This window comes from Saccopteryx bilineata, chromosome 9 (assembly GCF_036850765.1).
Source record: "Saccopteryx bilineata isolate mSacBil1 chromosome 9, mSacBil1_pri_phased_curated, whole genome shotgun sequence".
Lineage (NCBI taxonomy): Eukaryota > Metazoa > Chordata > Mammalia > Chiroptera > Emballonuridae > Saccopteryx > Saccopteryx bilineata.
In genome coordinates this window covers 18,929,937-18,952,525 of record NC_089498.1, presented here as the reverse complement: position 1 = coordinate 18,952,525, position 22,589 = coordinate 18,929,937, and the positions used below count along the sequence as shown (strand labels likewise).

Sequence of the window (22,589 nt, the reverse complement as noted above, 5' to 3'; positions counted from 1 at the left end):
GCTTCCTGCTCCTCCCTCTGTTCTTTCTTGTTCCTTTCTGTGTCTCTTTCTCTCTCTGTGTCTCCTCTCTAAAATAAATAAATAAATAAAAAATGTAAAAAAAAAAAAAATAATGTTCTCTACACTACGAATGTTTTAAAAATTAGTGCTTTCTATCATTGACATATATATATATATTGCTCTGGAACAAGTGGAAAGCATAATTCAAAAATATGAATGAGTAGTTTAAGGAGGCCTCTCTTAGGTAAGTGACTTAGTAGCTGAGATTTAGAGAGGCAACTGCAGGAACATGAGAGAGAAAAGAATTACCGTCTGAAGGCATTGAGGGTGCAGAAGCCCTGAGCTGGAAATAAGCCTGATGTGTTTTATAATAGAAACAGATGTCTCATGTAGCAGTAGCAGAGTGAAGAAGAGGAGAGTGAGTGGAGTAGAGGCAGGACAGTTAGGCTGGGGTGCTTTGATGGAACAAGGTTTTGGAGGCTGTGATAAGAAGTTTGGACTTTGAGTATGATGGGAGCCCCTGGATGAGCAGCAATGGAGTCCCTTACTACTAGAGTTAAGAGAAATTTTTCCTGTTGTCTCAGAATTAGTAACCAGGACCCAGAGCTGAAATTAAATTATTCTGCATTCTAAAGAGAGGCGAAACATTTGGGGGTAGATAATCTCAGATCTTACAAACAGGACCAGGGTGCTGAATTTGCCCTGCTATTATTAAGCATTACCTTAATGCCACTCCTTTTCCCACATAAAGAGATTAAGATGGCCTGACCTGTGGTGGCGCAGTGGATAACGCATCGACCTGGAAATGCTGAGGTCGCCGGTTTGAAACCCTGGGCTTGCCTGGTCAAGGCACATATGGGAGTTGATGCTTCCAGCTCCTCCCCGCTTCTCTCTCTCTGTCTCTCTCTCTCTCTCTCCCTCGCTCTCTCCTCTCTAAAAATGAATAAAGAAAAAAAAAAAAGATTTAAAAAAAAAAAAAAAAAGAGATTAAGATGGAAAAAAAAGAAAGAATTCTTCAGAATAGCAAGGCCTCCACCTAGTGGGGAATGGGATGTTCTACTGCCCACCCTCCCAAGATGAATGTGAGAAAGCAAGCCACTCTGACCAGAGAAGAGGGTTTATTTATTTATTTATTTATTTATTTGGGTTTGGACATCTTTTTATTTTTATTTTTTATTTTTATTGAGGCAGAGAGAGAGAGAGAGAGAGATAGGGACACACAGGAATGGAGAAAGATGAGAAGCATCAATCATTAGTTTTTCATTGTGGCACCTGAGTTGTTCATTGATTGCTTTCTCATATGTGCCTTGACCGTGGGCCTTCAGCAGACCGAGTAACCCCTTCCTCGAGGCAGCAACCTTAGGTCCAAGCTGGTGAGCTTTTGCTCAAACCAGATGAGCCCATGCTCAAGCTGGCGACCTCGGGGTCTCGAACCTAGGTCCTCCGCATCCCAGTCCGAAGCTCTATCCACTGCACCACCGCCTGCTCAGGCAAGAAGGGGAGGGTTTATAACAGAGGTCGGGAACCTATGTCTCATGAGCCAGATGTGGCTCTTTTGATGACTGCATCTGGCTCATAGACAAATGTTTAATAAAAATAATAATAACGTTAAAAATATAAAACATTCTCATGTATTACAATCCATTCATTTCCTACCACTCATGTTTATGGTTGAGGGTGGCTGGAGCCAATCACAGCTGTCCTCTGGGACAACACCAAATTTTTACTGGATAATACGTAACGTACACGGGTCGTTGTATGACTTTCACGGAATTACATTTTAAAATATGTGGCATTCATGGCTCTCTCAGCCAAAAAGTTTCCCGACCCCTGGTTTATAAACTACTCCAATGCTTCCCCGAGGAAGGGTAAGAGGAACTAGAGAACAGGCTGAGTATAAGCAGCATGAGATTTCATTGTTTGTGTAGGAAGTGGATGACTGGAAAATAATTGAGCTTTAATCCCCTGACTAGTAAGAAGCTGTGGAATTAACTGGGGGAGGTTGAAGTGGAGCTGGATCTTCCAAGTCAGGTATCTATGGGTTTCCACTAAGGAACTCATAAATGCACTTCCATTTTTGCCAGTGTGGTTAAACTTTGATGGTGGATGAAATATTTTTTAAATCTTTTAAAACTGTTTACCTGGGAAATTCATAAGGAATGCAAAGGGGCCAAAAATGATGTAAAAGTACCTGACCTGTGGTGGAGCAGTGGATAAAAGTGTCAACCTGGAACACTGAGATCACTGGAGAAGCGTCCATCTGCTTCTCCACCCTTCCCCCTTTCCTTCCTCTTTATCTCTCTCTTTGAAGCCCTTCCACAACCAAGGCTTCATTGTAACAAAGTTGGCCTGGGCGCTGAGGCCGTCTTCATGGCCTCTGCCTCCATGGCCTCCGCCTCGGGCACTAGAATGGCTCTGGCTACAACAGAGCAATGCCCCAGATAGGCAGAGCATTGCCCCCTGGTGGGCATGCCGGGTGGATCCCGGTCAGGCACATGCGGGACTCTGTCTGACTGCCTCCCTGCTTCTAACTTCGGAAAAATTTTTTAAAAAAAGAAGTAGCCTGACCAGGTGGTGGCGCAGTGGACAGAGCGCCGGACTGGGATGCAGAAGACCCAGGTTCGAGACCCCGAGGTCCCCAGCTTGAGCGCGGGCTCATCTGGTTTGAGCAAAAAAGCCCACCAACTTGAACCCAAGGTCACTGGCCCCAGCAAGGGGTTACTTGGTCTGCTGAAGGCCCGCGGTCAAGGCACATATGAGAAAGCAATCAATGAACAACTAAGGTGTTGCAACGCTCAACGAAAAACTAATGATTGATGCTTCTCATCTCTCTTCGTTCCTGTCTGTTTGTCCCTGTCTATCCCTCTCTCTGACTCACTCTCAGTCTCTGTAAAAAAAAAAAAAAAAAAGAAAAGAAAAGAAAAAAGAAAGTTAGTTTTCACCTGGAAGTCATTTGCCAGAGCTTTGTTTTTCATGGCCCTGAAGGCATAGGCACCAAATGATGAAACTCAAATGCCATCCACACACAGAACAATACAAATTGGGACTCCACAGGTGAACACTGGCAAATTGCCTGTTTCAAACCTTGGCATTGAGTGGAAGAGTCAGAAAACATCTCCCCTGAGAATTGTTAACTACGAGCTGGTCCCTATATGGATTTGTAGCCTAAATCCACAGTCTGTAGGTCCTCTAAAAAGCTGCAAGCTGAGAATTTAGTTTATATGTTGATCCCAGCCTAACAGTGCTTCCAGAAATCCAGCAGAAACACAAATTCTGCCTGGAAGAAATGGCCTTCAGCCTAGGCTTCCCCAAATATGATCCTAAGAGATATGAATTCACAGTCTTTGAATTACAAAACATATATAGAACCCTGATCAGGGAGCTCAGTTGGTTAGAGCATCATTCTGATACACCAAGGTTGAGGATTTAGTCCCTAGTCAGGGCATATGCAGAGTCAACCAATGAATGTACAAATAAGTGGAATAACAAAGCGATCTCTCTCTCCCGCCCTTCCTCTCTCTCTAAAGTCAATAAATTAAAGAAACACCCATGGAAAACAAGGGCCCATGAAAGACAGTAGGAAAAAATAGTATAATCAGATTCATAACCTCAAATATAGGAAGTTCTCAGCTACAGAATTTACAATGATATGTCTGTTTCAAAAGTTACTTTAATAAACTCAAGCTGGGAATAAAGTCAGTTAACAGAAAATAGACCTGATGAATTCAACAAAAGTCCAAAGAAATGAAAACACAACAACAACAAAAAAGCAGGTATAATGTATCTAACTGGGTTCTAGAAAAAGAGAAGGGGACTTTGAAAAGATAAAGAGTGAGAATTTTCAGAATTGATGAAAGATACAAACTAAAAAAAAGAAAGATACAAACTTATAAAACCTGGAGTACCAACATCCCAAGACAGATAAACAAATAAAATCCTCCATCATAGTGAAAATGAAAAATATCAAAGAGTATCTTTAAAGTAGAGAGGGGAAAAAGGAAGATAGATTTCTGTCTGACCAGGTGGTGGTGCAGTGGCGAGAGCATTGAGCTGGGATGCAGAGGACCCAGGTTTGAAACCCCAAGGTTGCCAGCTTGAGAGCAGACTCATCAACTTGAGTGCAGGGGGTTACAGATATGATCCATGGTCGCTGGCTTGGGCCCAACGTCACTGGCTTGAGCAAGGGGCCACTGGCTCAGCTGGAGCCCCCTGGGTCAAGACACTATGAGAAAGCAATCAATGAACAACTAAAGTGTTGCAACTATGAGTTGAGGCTTCTCATCACTCTCTCAACCTCTGTCTGTCTCTCTCTGTCTCTGTCTCTCTCACACACATACACACAAAGATAGATTACCTTTGAATGAATGAAATTTGTATAGATATGTCACTCATTACAAGGTCCAGGGCTCAGAAGGGATCTGGAAGACAGGAGGACAACCAGAATTGGGCTGGAGGTGAGTGTGTAAGACTTTGGCACTCAAGAGCAGTAGTAGACTAGCAAAATGGTGCAAAGATAATTTAATTAAATTTTTACATAATATTTAGATTTTTTTCAAGGAATATTTATAAAACCTGGATTTGCTGTGGGAAAGGAAACCAATCGGAGATTTTGAAGGCTGAAGCCCCTCCATTCACAGCGGTCCATTGATTGGCTTGGATTTCTGCTTAGAGGGACTCGCAGACTGAGGCACACATTTGGGGGAATTCACCGGAGCCTCCTCACAGTTCCAAAATGTAGCCCCAAACCAGAACTACCCCTTAAGCTCCCAGACCAGTGCCCCCAAGGTCCGGGTGCAACAGAGGTGGGCGATGCAACAGATACCTATCCACTGATGGCCACTTTGGAAGTCACGCTGGTCTCTGAGCTGTGGGGAGGAATGGAGCTCTCGGAGGAACGGGTGTATAGTCCATCTGCGTGGAGTCCAAGAGCTACCATGAGTGGCTCTCGACAGCATCCCCGAGTCCCAGGCTCAGTCCCCTTCTTTCGGTTCCAGGTCAGCGCTCTGGACAGACGGCTGGGAGCACCAAGAAGTGAGGGGGAGGCTTCTTGAAGGGAGAATCCCGGCCCTACACGCCTGGGTTCTGCCACTTAAGGTCAGGGGTCCGAGTCCTCTCTTACTGACCTGCGGTAAGGCACAGACCACGGAGTGGCGAGTTTCCTCCAGGCGGTCCACACATTCTGGTTGATTATCACGTCGGGAGCGCTGGGCCGGGTGCAAACAAGCCTCCCAGCCAATCGAGAGACACATTTTTATGTCTCACATGACAACTGCCACAGTGTCAGCTCCAGATTCTGGGTTCTGCATCTGACAAGAACGCCTAGCAGGTCTAATAGAAGTTCAAGGCACTCCTCCGGCCAGGCCAAGGAGATCGGTGAGGGCCTCCAGATACCTGAATGGTGCCCTGAAACCTCTTTACAAGCCACGACCTGTGGGCAGGAGGCTGCCCCTCTGCTTGAGGGGCAGGTGTTGTGGGACTCAAGTGGGACCTTGACCCAGCTAGGGCAGAGGCGAAGGGACCTGTTGTTAATGCCTCTTTCATGGCTACCACTGGTCTGTTCTCCATCTCTACACTTTTGTTATTTCTATAATGTTATATAAATGGAATCCTGCAGTATGTGACCTTTTGAAATTGCCTTTTTTTTTTTTTTTTTTTTTTTAGAGAGAGAGAGAGGATAGGGACAGAGGAAGGGAGAGAGATGAGAAGCATCAATTCTTCGTTGCGGCACCTAAGTTGTTCATTGACTGCTTTCTTATATGTGCCTTGACTTGGGGGGGGGGCTCCAGCAGAGCGAGTGACCCCTTGCTCAAGCCAGTGTCCTTGGACTCAAGCCAGTGACCTTGGCCTAGGCCAGTGACCATGAGGTCATGTCTATGATCCCATGCTCAAGCCGGATGAGCCCACACTCAAGCCTGCGACCTTGGGGTTTCAAACCTGGGTCCTCTGCATCCCAGGCCTATGCTCTATCCACTGCACCACTGGCTGGTCCAGCAAGATTGACTTTTTTTTATTTTTTATAAAACTCTGAATAATGCCCTTGCAGTCCATCTAAATCACTGTGTGCATTAATAGTTCTTTTTTTTTTTTTTTTTTTTTTTTTGTATTTTTCCGAAGCTGGAAACGGGGAGAGACAGTCAGACAGACTCCCGCATGCACCCGACCGGGATCCACCTGGCACGCCCACCAGGGGCGACGCTCTGCCCACCAGGGGGCGATGCTCTGCCCCTCCGGGGCGTCGCTCTGCTGCGACCAAAGCCACTCTAGCGCCTGGGGCAGAGGCCAAGGAGCCATCCCCAGTGCCCGGGCCATCTTTGCTCCAATGGAGCCTTGGCTGCGGGACGGAAGAGAGGGACAGAGAGGAAGGAGAGGGGGAGGGGTGGAGAAGCAGATGGGTGCCTCTCCTGTGTGCCCTGGCCAGGAATCGAACCCGGAACTTCTGCACGCCAGGCCGACGCTCTACCGCTGAGCCAACCGGCCAGGGCAATAGTTGATTCTTTTTTATTGCAGAGTACTATTCTATTGTATAATTGTATCAGTTGTCACTGGTTCAGCCTAATGAATCTTCTTTACTCAGATATATGGGGGTAGGTAAGGTACATCAGTCCCCCAGGCCCACAAATTGAGTTGTGAACATGTAGGGTCTTATCACAGACACCCTGTGGTGACATCTAATAAAACTTGATTTTGGTCACTTATTTGATCATTACTGACCCTGCCAGCACACCCTCAAGTAAAGTGCTTGAAGCATCCACAAGCCCCAGAAAATGTTTTTTAATTCAACAAAAGTTCACTGAGCATCTATGTAGCCCAAGCTTTCTGAGCCTCTGCTGTCTGAATTTCATCACAAAACCTCCCTGGTGGAGGACTGCCACCCTGGGCCAAGCTGAAGGGACTCCACAGACTTTTTTTTTTAATTATTTTTATTTTATTATTTATTCATGTTTGAGAAGAGAGAGATAGAGAGGGAGAGAGAAGGGGGGAGGAGCAGAAAGCATCAACTCCCATATGTGTGCCTTGACTGGGCAAGCCCAGGGTTTTGAACCGGCGACCTCAGCATTCCAGGTCAACACTTTATCCGCTGCGCCACCACAGGTCAGGCAGGACTCCACAGACTTTTGCTCCATCCCAGCTGCAGTGATTCAAGCTGAAGCCAAGTGGTGACACCTCAGGGGCAATGTAGTCTTTGCAGGTAAAAACAGCCATGGGTCAGGCGGCCTCACTTTGGCATCTGGCTCAGCCACCTAGCTCTCCTAGATGAGTCCTCCTCAGCCCAGACTCTTGCTCCGTTGTTTATCAAGTCTCCTTATATGTCATTTGATGGGATGGGCCCCAGGAGCACTCTAGCATCTCATCTTTGCCCTGACCCAGTGACTTGGTCTGTTTGATCCTAGGCTTTTTTCATGGAGTCACAAAAACTGTCTATTCAAGGAAGGCTTTCTCCAGATACCTCTGTACCTCCTGAGACAGGGCTGTTCAATGACCAGGGGACTTAGTTGGTTGTATGGGGAGATTCATCCCACCATGTCCTTTAAGATGCAAATCGCGTCTGAGGGCTTTTGCTGCCAAACAAGGGACTCTGCTTCAAGACAAAAAAGTGGACAAAATAAGCCAAGGACAAGGTAGAGAAAGAGTGCAAAGAAAGGGTGAGGGACTAGAAATTAAATAAGATTAGTCTCACATATTTATTGAATTAATTGTTTGTACTTGAGATTTTCTCCAATTATCACTTTAATGATGAATGTCTAGAGGCTATTTCTTAATGTATTTGAGGTTTTAAATAAACTTTCAAGTTAATTAACTTGCAAATATTCTCACTGAGGTAATTTTTTGTTCATGGCTAATGTTTTCAAACATCACAACCAGATACACAAACCCAAGGGACCTGGGCTAGGTTGCCCTTAGGTTAAGCCTGCCAGGGCCCAGATATAGCAATATATGCCTGTCAAGTGGGCTCTAGTCCCAAGAGGACTTTGCCCTCTTGTATACCCAGTAAACTGTGTGTTCAGCTATCTGGGCTGAGTTTATAAAATGAAAGCTATGCTTTGTTCTAAAGAATAATGGCTTTTGAGATCAGGTAGGCCCGCTTCTTCATTTGATGGATGGAATAGAGAGGAAAAAAGACAATACTTGGATAAGGAAGAAAATGGTGAGGAGAAAAAGATTCACATGATTATCTGAAGGAGACTCTTAAGTTACACTGTGGCATTATAGGTTTTTTAAAAACTCATCAGGTGGACCTAACCAGGCAGTGGCACAGTGAATAGAGCACCCACCTGGGATGCTGAGGACCCAGGTTTGAAACCCCAAGGTCACCGGCTTGAATATGGGGTCATAGATATGACCCCATGGTTGCTGGCTTGAGCCCAAGGTCACTGGCTTGAGCAAGGGGTCACTGGCTTTGCTGTAGCCCCCCGGTCTAGACACTTATGAAAAAGCAATCAATGAACAACTAAGGTGCCGCAAGTGTCGGTTGATGCTTCTCATCTCTTTCCCTTCCTGTCTGTCCCCCTCTCATTAAAAAAATAAATTAAATTAAATAAAAACTCATCAGGCAAAAGCTGGGGTTTAAAACAATTTAAATTCAAAAATGGTAATTTAAAAAACATATTGCAAGATTGGTCTTTGGTCATTTGCATCACTTTCTTCCTTTCTATTTTTCTCTTCAGCTCTATTTCCAGGACTGCTCGTGAGTGTGTGTGTGTGTGTGTGTGTGTGTGTGTGTGTGTGTGTGAGAGAGAGAGAGAGTCAGAGAGAAGGACAGACAGACAGGAAGGGACAGAGATGAGAAACATCAATTCTTCATTGCAGTTCCTTAGTTGCTCATTTATTTTTTTATTTTTATTTATTTATTTTTTTACGGAGACAGAGAGAGGGATAGATAAGGACAGACAGGAATGGAGCGAGATAAGCATCAATCATCAGTTTTTCATTGCGACACCTTAGTTGTTCATTGACTGCTTTCTCATATGTGCCTTGACTGTGGGCCTTCAGCAGACCGAGTAACCCCTTGCTCGAGCCAGCAACCTTGGATCCAAGCTGGTGAGCTTTGCTCAAACCAGATGAGCCCACGCTCAAGCTTGAGACCTCGGGGTCTCGAACCTGGGTCCTCCGCATCCCACCCCAGTCCGACGCTCTATCTACTGCTCCATCGCCTGGTCAGGCTGATTGATGTCTCATATGTGCCTTGACGAGGGGGGTGTGTGTACTACAGTAGACTAAGTGACCCCTTGCTCGAGCCAGTGACCTTAGGCTCAAGCTGGTGAGCCTTGTTCAAACCCGATGAGCCTGCGCTCAAGGTGGCGAGCTCAGAGTCTTGAACCTGGGTCCTCCGTGTCCCAGTAACAACGCTCTATCCACTATGCTACCGCCTGGTCAGGTTCCAGGACTGCTCTATTCACTGCGCTACTGCCTGGTCAGGTTCCAGGACTGCTCTTTTGTGGTCTCAAGCAAGTGTCTTTTCTTCTTTGGGTTTCTCTTTTCTATGTAAAATGATCTGGCTTGGCTAATCCAAAACTCCGTTTTATTATTTTCCCCACAACTGCTATGTCTGACTTAACTGGTAAAGGTTTAACCTGAGCAGAGGAGAGAAAACATAAAGGTGAAAGTCGGCTGGGTCTTTTGTCCCTGCCTGGCCTTTTGCTTGGAACTGATGGTCACTGACCTGCCAGCATCCGGGACGCCATGGTTGATGTGTTCTCCACCTACCTGCCTTGTGCTATGGATAACACAGCTTCCAGGTCCTTTGATTACCATGGCGACACGCCAGCTGGCTTAGCACCCGCTTCCCCCTAGCGGACATCCCGGGCACTGCAGATCTGTCATTTTCCTTGGGGGCATGTTTTTCTGGACACTTCCAGGGAGGAGGTGGTGTGTGAACTGGCCTTTCTACTGCTAGGCTCTGTCCTGGGCCTGGGCATCAGCGGATTTGTTCCCCACCCTGCATCTTCAACAATTCTGGTTCTCTGCCATGGGTCCAGGCTTCTCTGGATTCTCACCTAGACACAATAGCCCTAACCACCTACCCCTTCTAAGCAGGCTCCTGGGGACTTACAAAAGGCTCTTATGCAGGACACTTCCAGAGTCCCTTTAAAGACTGAAAAATTCTTATGTGATGTAAATTAAAACACTTGCCATGGTCAGGTCCCCCAGCAGCCCTAAAGTCAGACCTCATATGCTGGAGCCACTTCTCTACATGGACCGTGTCCAGTTAAAGACAGAATTCCATAGATAGGACAGCCTGGCCAGAGTTCAGGGAGGCATGAGTGGTGTGTGTGCGTGCGCGCACGCACACACCAGAGCTGGACATGGCAGCCTCAGGTGGGAGATGGGCAAGTATACTGACAAGCTAACCCTTGGGGTAAAGATGGGCGGTGACTAGGTTGGTGGCACAGGATGTTCTGGGAGCATGCATAGGGAAGAGGGACTCACTACAGCCTGAGCCAGAAAGAAGGACTCCTTGGGGAAAGTGATGCTGAATTGAGACTCTAAGGATGAATAGGCATCTGAGCTGGAGAGGAGATTTTGGTGATGGTCAGCTAGGTGTTATTTCCTAGGTGGGCTAGGAAATCTCTTCAGAGTCTACCTGCCTGAATGTGTTATTTCTCATCAGAGGTCCACTGGTCCTGTACCTCTTTCTGCCCTTTTCCTCTTCTTATCCTGTCCTCCTTTCCTGGGGCAATCCCTTCTAGCCTTATGATTGTAACCAGCACCACTTTGCTACATGTGATCCATTGTACCATGTCACATGCAGTCCCTTCTACCTAGACTGCTTTTGACTTACTTGCCTATTGAGTGAACTCTTATTCATACTTCAAAACCCAGCCTGATGTTCACTTTCTGGTGCCTTCTCAGAAGCACCCTTTCAACTATACATTTTCTTTCCACAAACTTCTATTGAGCACCAAGTGTTAGGTCCAGAATGTGGCCCTACAACTGTAACTTTCTATTCACTTCACTATCTCCCCATCTGACAAGGATCTCCTGGATGCAGGGGCAGGTAAGGCTGTGTCTTTTGTTTTCTTAATCCTTAGGCTTTAACATTCACTTTCTGAATAAACATGGATGGATGGATGGATGGATGGATGAATATAAGTACAGCTTCTTGTAAAACAACAAACATGAAATACCCACGTTAACAGGGCTGGTACTCTCTGATTCCCAATTCTGTCCCTTAACACTGTCCTAAAATAATTTGGCCATATGTTATTAAAGTGAATTAAAATAACCACAGGCTCCCCTGCTTCCCTGAGCCTGCAATGACCAGATTACATCTCCTCCAGGCACAGAAGTTTGACATTTTATTGCAAAGTCATTTTCTTCTCATTTCCTTATGTTGCTAAAATATTCTATTTCTCTTCACTTCCCCTTTGTGTTCCCATAACTCACATTTAGTTAAATTTATCTGCTGTCATTTAATCATCTGAGATAGGCCTTGCCAGTGTGGATGTTCCTAGGGTACTGCCTGGCCTTCCAGACCATCTGTCTCCTCCTGGGCCACTCTGAGAACAGGACCCAGACACCTCCCCCCAGGGCTTCTGGCCTGACCCTCAGACCCTAGTTTTCTCCCCAGTGCAACTCTGACTCATGTCTTCCCTCCCCCTATACCCATTGCTTTCCTCTTTTCAGCCTTCTCCTCTTCTGTTTCCTGGGGCATGGTTTTCATTCTGCCTCCAGGCCTGGAACTTCCTGAAACCCCTTTAGTCACAGTGAGCAAGGGACCTCATAATTCTTCTCTCAATGAGTTCCCTGAGAAAGTCCTTAATAGGAAAAACTATACAACAGGGCAGCAAATGTGGGGGTTGTTTTGTGCCTGCTTGGGACACTGCCACATCCATCATGTTTCTGTGGCTGGCTGGTACACTTTTTTCTCTCATCTGTCCACCCCTCATAATGTAGGGGTAGAAATAGTTCTCCCTGGAGAGAGTTGGCAAAAATCAGAAAGGCACATTTTGGCTTGGAGTGGAATCCCAGTTTGGCTCTCAATAACTGTGTCACTTAGGGATTGCTTTGGGACTGAAGGCTTGGAACTTCTCAGGATGAGGGCAGTGGAGGCAGGACCAGAAGCCGAGGATGCTGCCATGTACTGTGTATTTGCAGCGTGCAGGACTTGTGGGCATGTCCAGGGACTTGGGGCCATGACTCTCCTGCCCCCAGGATGATAGTGAAGGATGCTTGTTCCCCACCTCAAGCTTTGGAAAAAGGGCTTCTGTAAGACACTCAAAAGGCTCAATGCATGTCCTCTGAAGCTTCAGGAATACAGTGAACTAGGACAACTCAAGCCAGAGAAATCTCAATGGCAGGGCACAGGAGGGTAGAAGGCTTTGCCAGGCAGCTAGGAAAGTAGCTATGTCAGGACCTACCTGCCTGTCCAGAGATCATAAGGGCAAAGGATGAGCAAACATTTACAGTGAATGAGAGGCAGCCATTGACATGAGAGAGAGCCAGAGTGGGGCTGTCTTACAGCCTAATCAAGAGTCTCCTGGAGGGAGAATGCCAAAAGGTACTGCCAGGCCAAAGGGTAAAGAAGAAGTCATGGGAATTTAGCTTAAATTTCCTCCAGAGGCAAGAAAAAAAAAAAACCCCATAGTATACATTTAAAGGACAAAGGGAGATAAATACAGATTGTTTTATGGTTCTTTTCTATGAGTCATGTTTATAGGGCTACACACAAATTATCTTATTTTATTTTTTCTTTAATGAAATGTACTTCATTCTTGTATCAATTCAAAACACACTCACATTTCTAGAACAAGACCATATCTTCAGTCTACACTCATCTATGTTTTCTATGATGTCTAGTTGCATCTAGGTAAAAAAGATCTATTATCGTTATTATTCCCAGAATAGTTTATTGTCTCAAACTCTGTGCCACTTAATTTTCAAAGCAACCCTGGAAGGGAAGGGCTCTTGTCATCCCTGTTCCACTTTTGAGGATCAGAAAATGAGAGAGGGGTCCAAGAGTACATAGGAGTAAATGGCAGAGTCAGGTTTAATAGGAAAAGTCAGGCCTGGGGGTGGGGGTGCGCGGGTAATAGCAGTGCCATTAGGGGAAGGGAAATGAGGTGCTGCAGCAGCCTTCCCCCAAATCTCCATTCTCACCCCTTTCCTAAGTATTGACAGCTGTTGCTCAGAACAAGTTCCCAATGGGGCCTCCAGACAAACACCTGTGGGAAGTGGCCCTGAAGCTCAGGACTTTGACAAGGGTGCACGAGGCACAATGTTCCCAGGAGATCTTCACAAAGAGGCCAGTAGGGAGTCTCCTTGGATTATAGTGGCTCTTGAACTACTAGGTCCAGTGCCATGAATAGATGAACCCTAGGCCATGTCTGTGTAAGTTCAAGTTTTTCAGGGAGCAGGAACCAAGGACCCATTTGCAGAGAGGGCAGTTGTCTAGAGCCAGGGGGCTGGTGAGGAGGCCCAGTACCAGGGAGATGCTGCCTGACACTAGACAGCTCACAGACCTAGAGTGTTCTCACATTTAGCTCCGCTCCAGGAATTCCTGGGTCCCTCCAGGGACATGTGCCCCCTTATAACCTTGGATGTTGATTGTCCTATTCTCACATCAACACATCTCTAAGAAAGAAACTAAATAAAAATCCTGGATTTCATTAAAAAATTTACAATTCCTTGCTCTGGCTGGATAGCTAGGTTGGTTAGATTGTTGCCCCAATACATGAAGGTTGTGGATTAAATTCCCAGTCAGGGAACATACATGAACAGATCAATGTATCTTTCTCTTTTTTTCCCTCTCTAAAATCAATAAATAAAAAAATTTACAATTGCCTGCAAGCACCAGCCCATACCAGATTCTTCCTTCCTTTCTTTTCTTTTTTTTTCTTTTTTTTTTCTTTTTTTGCAAGAGAGAGAGACAGACAGGAAGGGAGAGAGATGAGAAGCATCAACTCATAGTTGTGACATCTTAGTGGTTCATTGATTGCTTTCTCATACGTGCCTTGAATGGGGGGCTCCAGCCAAGCCCGGGAGCCCTTGCTCAAGCCAGTGACCTTAGGCTCAAGCCAGTAACCAGGGGGTCATGTCTGTGATCCCACACTCAAGCTGGGGACCCCGTACTCAAGCTGGTAAGTCCCAGCTGGATGAGCCTGCACCAGTGACCTTGGTGTGTGAATCCTGTGTCCTCAGTGTCCCAGGCCAACACCCTATCCACTGCACCACCACCTGGTCAGGCTCATTCTTCCTTTCTTAATGCTACCTACTTACAGTTACTATATCTCCAAGAAGGCAATATGCCCCCAAGAAGGCCCTGGCCCTTGTGCCCCCAGCCTCCTTCCTGCTATTTTGTTTCCTTGGAATAGATGGATGGAAAATATGGACAGGCTGGCCTAAAAGCAAATCCTCATTCAGACATATGGCTATTGCTTGCAATAAGAATAGAATAAAGGCCCATGGGTTTTTCTTAGCAGCAATATCTTCCCAGTGGTCAGAGGATATGTCTGCCAGGGGCTCAGACCCAGCTGACATCAAACTGGTTCTGAAGGGGCAGGTCTTGAACTCCCCTTTATGGGACCTCACAGGTGATTTAACATGAGTCTGGAAAAGGCCACATCAGTGGGTGTTATTTTATTTATTTATTTTTTCCAGGTTCATAATTTATTGTACAAATTGAGTATCACATGATGAGTGACATTAGCTTTTCCAGGCATGGGAAATTAACAGATGAAGTACAGTTAGAATCCTTTTTATGTTGCTTTCACAGCTGGAGTTTTTTTAGACCTTAACTTGAAGTATAAAACCAGCAAAGCAATGCCACTATATGTGGCCAGTACACAATTCATTCTACCTTTGAGTGTATAAGAATTGAAATACTTTTTGATACCAGTGAATTGGAATTGAGCATCAGCTTCTGGACCTGCATGGCTTCAATCTTGAAAAATACACGAATTCCGCAAGCTGTGGCCTTCAGCGCATGGAGATACCCCTCAGCCCGCCGGAATAGTGGGTGTTATTTTAAATCAGAAGCTTCTCTTTAATTTTTTCCAGTGAGAGGGTTTCAGCAAGTGTTGAAAAGTCTAAGGCAGCAGAAGGTGAGCCACAATAAGCAGTATATGCCTGCCATCTATAGTAATTTGGTTTGATTTGTTTTCCCGCCATGAGAAATTGGAGCGAGGAATAAAAAGCACAGGCTGCAGAGGTGACAGTTCTCTGCCTCATGTCTCTGACTACCCCCAGCCCAAAGGTTTATTCTATAGCCACAAAGCTGGGTGAAGGAAGATGGTCAAGGACTCCTGTCAGACAAATACAGCATGGGAGGCTGTTTTTTATTATGTTTTAAAAGCCCCAGCCATGTCTCTTTCCCAAACTTTCCATAATCAGGCAAGGGGGTGATTTATTAAGCATGAGTCCAATGGGGACACCTTTCTTGGTCAGCTAAAATTGGCCTGAAAAATAATTTGCGGTTGTCAGGTCCTAAATTAAATGATTCAAATACTACTGCGGCTGATTAAAGGACTTTATTCAATTTCCTCTTGACCACATGTTCTGTGAAGACAGGAGAGATACTGTTTCTAGAAGAAAGGCAATATTCAGAGACTGTTGATCTAATCTAATGGATGGTGTTTATTAAATGTGGTTGCCCCTCCCTATTTTGATGGAAGGTGAGACTAAAGATAGAAGAGGAAATGACTGTTTGTTTAACTATGAATGGCTCTCTCCCTGCCAGGAATCTGGGTAGGAGCCTCCACGGTGAACCAGGCTGGGTGCCTGAGGAATTTTTAAGGACCTTTAAAAGACTTCTAGGCAACATTAATAAAGGTAAACAAATGAAACTCAACAACAGAAAAAAAAAAAAACCAACACCTGGGACTGCAGCAGACAGTCTAACAGAAGTGCCTGCATCACCCAGGACACCAGGGGAAGGGACAGCCTTTTGTACTGGCCACCTTAGTGCCCTCCATTCTTGGCCCCGCTGATTGAACCACAAGGGGACAATGACACAGAGCAGCTAGCTAATCCAGAGATATATGATGTGCCGTGGCATAAAATAGATGAGCTGGCTTGGGGACATGAATGAAGAGCTGCAGCAATGAGGCAGCTAACAGCGGGTGCAGACACTGAGAAGAGGAAAGAAAGGGGTCAGGAGATGTTCAGATCAGCGGTATGTTCAGATGTGAGGAGGCAGAAATTGTCAGGAAACAGAAAGTAGGAGAATGGAAAGGAAACTCAGAGTGAAGGGGGAGCAAAGAGGCAGTAGATTGAGAGAGAGAACAGAGCAAGCTTGGAGAAAGACTCTGACCCTGGAAGAGAGATAGAGAAGCTGGCCCCCAGAGTGGCCTCTACTCTCAGCTACCTACTGTTCTAAGTGCTATCCCAGTGTCTGTTCATCTTGAAAATATTCACTCCTTCTTAAGGGGGTCTAAGCAGGACTCAAGAGTCCTAGTGGCCTGACCAGATGATGGGGCAGTGGAAAGAGCATCAGCCTAGAATGCTGAGGACCCTAGTTTGAAACCCTAAGGTCGCCTGCTTGAATGCAGGCTCACCAGCTTGAGTGCAGAATTGCTGGCCTGAGCGTAGGATCATAGACATGACCCCATGGTTGCTGGCTTGAAGCCCCCCCAGTCAAGATACATACAAGTAAGCAATCAATGAACAACTAAGGTGTCAGAACTATGAGTTGATGCTTCTCATCTCTTTCCTGTTTGTCCCCCCACCCTCAAAGAAAAAAAAATTAAAAAAAAAAGTCCCAGCCTGACCAGGCGGTGGCGCAGTGGATAGAGCATTGGACTGGGATGCAGAGGACCCAGGTTTGAGACCCCAAGGTCGCCAGATTGAGCGTGGGCTCATCTGGTTTAAGCAAAAAAGCCCACCAGCTTGGACCCAAGGTTGCTGGCTCCAGCAAGGGGTCACTCGGTCTGCTGAAGGCCCACGGTCAAGGCACATATGAGAAAGCAATCAATAAACAACTAAGGTGTTGCAATGCGCAACGAAAAACTAATGATTGATGCTTCTCATCTCTCTCCATTCCTGTCTGTCTGTCCCCTGTCTATCCCTCTCTCTCTCTCTCTAAAAAAAAAAAAAAAAAAAAGTCCCAGTGGATATAAGAATCAGCAAAAGTTTTTCAGCACTGAACAAACAACAGGGCAGATCACCATATGAAGCATAAGCATCAGAATGATTCATCTAATTTCAAAGGGATATGATGAGATCAAAACAGTTGGGAAGGGAATGGCTTTCTGGCCACAGCAAGGTGACAGGCACTGGAGGAGGCATGAGAGAGAATTGGGTTTGCCTCCTCCAGGGCTAGCTGATATCCCTCTACTCTGACTCTGGGCTTCAGTCTCTGGAGGAGCGGAGGCCATGCAGACCACAGCCATGATCTGACCCTACTACCCCAGGTCAACAGACAGGGAACTCACTTGGAGAAAAGTTCACTTGAATTCTAAGAGCCTTCAAGATCTAGTGAGGCAGAGAGACCATGGAGACCTGGGCACCCAGGATCCCCAAGGCCCATTGGTCGGTGCAGATGCACTCATACGGCATTCCCTGTACAGGCTGCCCTTTTGGAGTTTGGGGTATGAATTATGGAATGGTCCCTCCCTTCCCCGATAATCAAATCTCTCTCCAATGTATTTAACAGGGCTGAATCTTGCTGCTGTTCCAGCCCAGAGGCAGGAATCTAGATGGGTTATCCTACCCCAAATAGTGGGGCCTTTCCTTTCCACTTCCCCACATCATCCCATCCTCTCCCAAGACTCATGGGAACAGTTGTCACATGGGGCTAGTTGCAGGGAAGCGAGTGAACGCCCACGGCAAAGGCAGGTGTTATTCCCAATTAATGGTTAGAAAGCAAGTCTGTCTTCCCTGAACACCTAGCATGGCCCTGGGCACAGGCAAAGGACCAGAGTAGCTGGACAAGAGCCCACCACCTCCTGCAGTGGCCTGAGGGACTTTGCCCTTTGTCTGGAATGCTCTTCTCACAGATAACCACGAGGCTCCATCCCTCTTTCTTTAGGTCCCTTCCTGCTCAAGTGTCCCCTTCTCAAAGCACTTATATATCACCTATCACAGAATATGGTTATATATTTATTGTCTGTCTCTCTCCACTGGAATGTAAGGTTCCTGTTTTGTGTGTTCTGGTGCCCATTTCCCTATACCTAGAATAAGAATAGGATCTAGTTCACAGTATGCATCCAATAAATACTTGGGGAGTAAACTATTGAATGGTTTTAATTTACACTTTGGTTTTAGCCAGAGTGTACATTCTTCATATGTTGAGAATTAGTCTAGTGTAGTGAGTCATGCCATTTCTCTGCTACTACTTGAGCAAGTCACTTAGTCTCCTGTGCCTCAGTTTACTCATCAGTAGAATATGAATATTATGCCCCTCCCTAGTACCCTTGTCAAGGATTTAAAATGAATAGACTTGTAATAGATTCTGCCTATGTATGATAACATCAGCTTAACGTTTTACTGGGCATTTGTGTTTCATTTCAAGTATCTGTACCTGTCCTTTATCCATGTTTATAGGGGTTATTTTTCTAGATGATTGGCAGTAAGCTGTTGACTAGAGCCCCAGGGCTACGCGAACGCAGCCGCACAACCTCCAGGGGGCGCCCGGGGCCGCGCTGCCCGGACAAGGCGTCCCGCAGGCTCCCGACAGAGAAGAGAACTACGGCGGGGATGGGGTGGGCATGGGAGCCGGGAGCTGGGTCCACCTGGGTTTGTACCCTACGTCATGGATGCTTTCCCCATTACCCCACCAAGGATGGTGAGGGGTCCAGCGCGCAGCTAGACGCCTTGTCTGGAGACCACAGCTTCCCAGGTTCGATTCCTGCTTTGTCCCACCTGAAGCTTCCAAACCGATGTTGGATGGTGGCCACTGCCCGCCAAACAAGGTGCTCATCGGATGGTCTCAGAAGACACCCCTGCCGGCTGGCTGCCCACAATTGGCGCAAATCTAAGTCCGAGTTATTATACTAGTAACTCTGCACAGTTACACGTCTTCATTGGTGTTTTGCTGTGACCCTAGGAACTGGGGACAGCGCCCTGGTGGGTTCGGGGGGAGGAAGCCTGCAGGGCCAGGATTCCTGCCGTGGCTGGTTAGGAGGGTCACCATGCAGCAGCACCCCACCCAGGCAGGGGCCATTGACAGCAGCACCTGGGGGTGAAGGGTGGAGATGATAGGGTTCAGGGGCCTGAGAGGGAGGCAGAGGGATGGCAATAGGGCCTCAGCGGAAATGAAGGGGCACTAAATCCTGGGGTCTGTGGACCAGAGGCCTCCACAGGGCAGAGGGTAAGGAAGATACAGGATGCCCAGTTTTGACTGAAGGTGTCACCCTAATAACCAAGACTATAGGGTTAGGTCTGGACATTGCAGGAAGTGGAGGGCCATTAAGGAAGCTTGTGGCTTGACCAGGCAGTGGCGCAGTGGATAGAGTGTTGGACTGGGATGCGGAGGACCCAGGTTCGAGACCTTGGGGTCACCAGCTTGAGCGCGGGCTCATCTGGTTTGAACAAGTTTTTTTGTTTGTTTGTTTGTTTGTTTTTTACTTTTATTAATTTTTAGAGAGGAGAGAGAGCGAGAGAGAGAGAGAGAGAGAGAGAGTGAGAAGGGGAGGGAGGAGCAGGAAGCATCAACTCCCATATGTGCCTTGACCAGGCAAGCCCAGGGTTTTGAACCGGCAACCTCAGCATTCCAGGTCAACACTTTATCCACTGCGCCACCACAGGTCAGGCGGCTCATCTGGTTTGAACAAAGCTCACCAGCTTGTACTCAAGGTCGCTGGCTTGAGCAAGGGGTTACTCAGTCTGCTGAAGGCCCACGGTCAAGGCACATATGAGAAAGCAATCAATGAACAACTAAGGTGTCACAACAAAAAAACTAATGATTGATGCTTCTCATCTCTCTCCATTCCTGTCTGTCCCTATCTATCCCTCTCTCTGTCTCTGTAAAAAAAAAAAAAAAAAAAAAAGGAAGCTTGTGACCTGGGCCTGGATGGTGGGATGGGTCGTTTATACCAGTGGTCTCCAACCACTGGTTGGGGTTCCAGTCCGCAGAGAAAGAATAAATAACTTACATTATTTCCATTTTATTTATATTTAAGTCTGAATGATGTTTTATTTTTTTTAAATGACCAGATTCCCTCTGTTACATCCGTCTAAGACTCACTCTTGACGCTTATCTCAGTCACGTGATACATTTATCCATCCCACCCTAAAGATGGGTCCATGAAAATATTTTCTGACATTAAACTGGTCCGTGGCCCAAAAAAGGTTGGGGACCACTGGTTTATACCCTGTAAAAGTTATCCAAGATGGAAGGCCTTTGAGGTAAGAAAGGTAAGCCAGGGTCCAGAGTAAGAGCTGGGAAGAGGGGAACAGCATGCAGGAGCCTCAGAGACTGGGGGAGGGGGTGTTCAAGGACACAAGAGCCATGGTCTACAGGGGCATTGGAGGGGGTCTGGAGAATGAGCAGCAACCCGAGGGGCTATGGGGAAGCTATGGTGGGAGGGGACAGAGTTGAAGCAGGAGATGGAAGAAGCTGAGCAACTGTCTATGGAAGAAGGCCCCTGTTTTACCAGGTAGGGGGACTGCAGATGGAGACAGAGGGTATCAGACTTCAGCGGATGAAAGAATAGGATGGGTGACCAAGGGAATGAGGGTGGGGAAACTGGACAGGTCCCAAGGCATCACGTGGGCCTCTGGACAGAGCCAGAGCAGCAGAGACCTCAGTCGGTTGCTGCTTCCAAAAACCCATATCTTATTAAGAATGCCCTGTACCATGACAGGTCCTTAGAGCCAGTCAGGGCTCTCAGCGCCCGTGGAGGACCTCCACACATGAGAAAGCTTCTGAAAGCATTAAGTGCTTCCAAAGGCCCACTGCTTGGTAGGTCGGCCCCATTAGAGGGAACATTTTATCACAATGGAGGCACAAGTAGGTTGTCTGATGGTAATTGCTTTCCTAACCTATACAGAAAATGCATCACAAACCCTCCACAGTAAGTAAACTTATATTTTATTTTTTGATTTAGTGCTATTCAGAAGTATTAGGAACTGACTGCTTCCAGGTTTTTTTTCTTTCAACTGAAACTTCTTTTTCTTTTGAATCCCATAAAATATTCTAAATGCTCCAGGAAGGAGGAATGAAAAGATGTTTTCATTTCCAGCTTTGCAGCCAACCATTGCTCAAATAATACCCTCAATGTGTAACCTGGGGGTTTAATATCCTCAAATATTCATAATTATGCAGAAATAGCCCTAAGAAATGTTTATTTTATTCATAGCTGGATAATTATAGACATCCAACTTTCACAACCTCAGAGATGCTTCTCTGAGTTCAGCGGTGTCCCTCTGTGACACAAGGCATGCAGGGTATGTGGAATCCATGGGTAGGTCGCTAAGGGGGCAATGAGATGGCCTGTAGAGCTCTTAGCTCTCCTTAGCACACTGCAGCCTCTTCCCCTGCTAGGCGAGACTTCCCCTTACCCAGAGCATGAAAAGTCCAGACGTGACATGCAAGTGGCACTCAGCCCCACTGGTCATTAGAAGAGTCAGTGTGTTGAACAAACATACACACAAAAGGAGGACTCAGTTATTTCCACCAAATCCTTTAGTCATTCAAGGATGAATTCCCAATTCCGGGGTATCCCATGAAGTCTCAGATGCCCCCTGAAAAAGGGTGCTATGGTCAGATAAGCACACAAAGCGCTGCACCCTCTCTCTGTCTATGCTTCTTTGGACAGGCACAATGTACACCTTCTATTAATACATTTTCCCTTCTCTATGGTCTCTCCTGCTGCTCCCTCTACTCCATGCACATTTCCAGAAAAATATCAAGAAAACTACTTTCCCTGAATAATTACCTCCCTTCTCCCTCCCACCTACACACATCTTTCCTGCTTTGAAGTGGCAGCTGCTCTGATTTCTTTAAGTGGACCTCACTCTGCATTTACCAGTCAGGTGGAGTTAAGTTAAGGGAGTTGCCAGCCATGGCTGGGGGCAAGGGACTTGGGCACCAGCCCTCCCCTCACCTGGCCTGCTGTCTGTAGGCTCCTCTGTCCACGTTGTAGTCACCTTCCCACTTCTCTTGGCCTGGGAATGCCAGACTGTACGGGTCACCTGGTCCTCCTTCCCCTGAACCCAGCCTGCCTCAGTCTAGACCTTGCAACCTGATTTGAAATCCTCTTTAGTGACATCAGCTAGTAGAGTCTCAGCTGCAGGTTACAGAAAACCTAACCCAAACTAGCACAAATAATAGAGGGACTGGATTGGCTCATATAACCTTAAAGTCCAGAGTGGCTGAGGTTCCAGCCAAGATTCAGGCATGGCGCTGGAATTCAGGCATTCACCACTTTGGAATTTTCTCAGGAGTGCCTGCCTCTGGCTATGGGCTTCATTTCCAGCATCGCCACCTTCAAGACCACAAAGGGGTCGAATCTGTTCCAAATCTGTCCAGAAGAGGCAGTGAGTCTTTCTTCAGATGATCAGGAAAACATTTCCCCAGGAGCCCATCAGAAATCCCTCTGGTCTGATTGACTCAGATTGGGTCTGATGTCCACCCCTTTGCCAATCGCTGTGGCCAGGTGGATGGGATGTGCTGTTTGGCTTCACTCTATCAAGTCCCACCCTGCAGCTGG

General features: G+C 46.6%; 1 long non-coding RNA gene and 1 pseudogene across 1 annotated transcript in view; both read right to left on the bottom strand.

Moving 5' to 3' along the window:
* LOC136313077 (uncharacterized) overlaps positions 1-22,589 on the bottom strand; it is an 86,044-nt gene continuing 63,455 nt past the window's right edge. Inside the window, exon 3 of the long non-coding RNA XR_010727096.1 lies at positions 1-68. This is a non-coding gene — a long non-coding RNA (uncharacterized lncRNA). The remainder of the gene's footprint in view (positions 69-22,589) is intronic.
* On the bottom strand, positions 14,697-18,856 carry LOC136312570 (ATP synthase membrane subunit K, mitochondrial pseudogene; annotated as a pseudogene).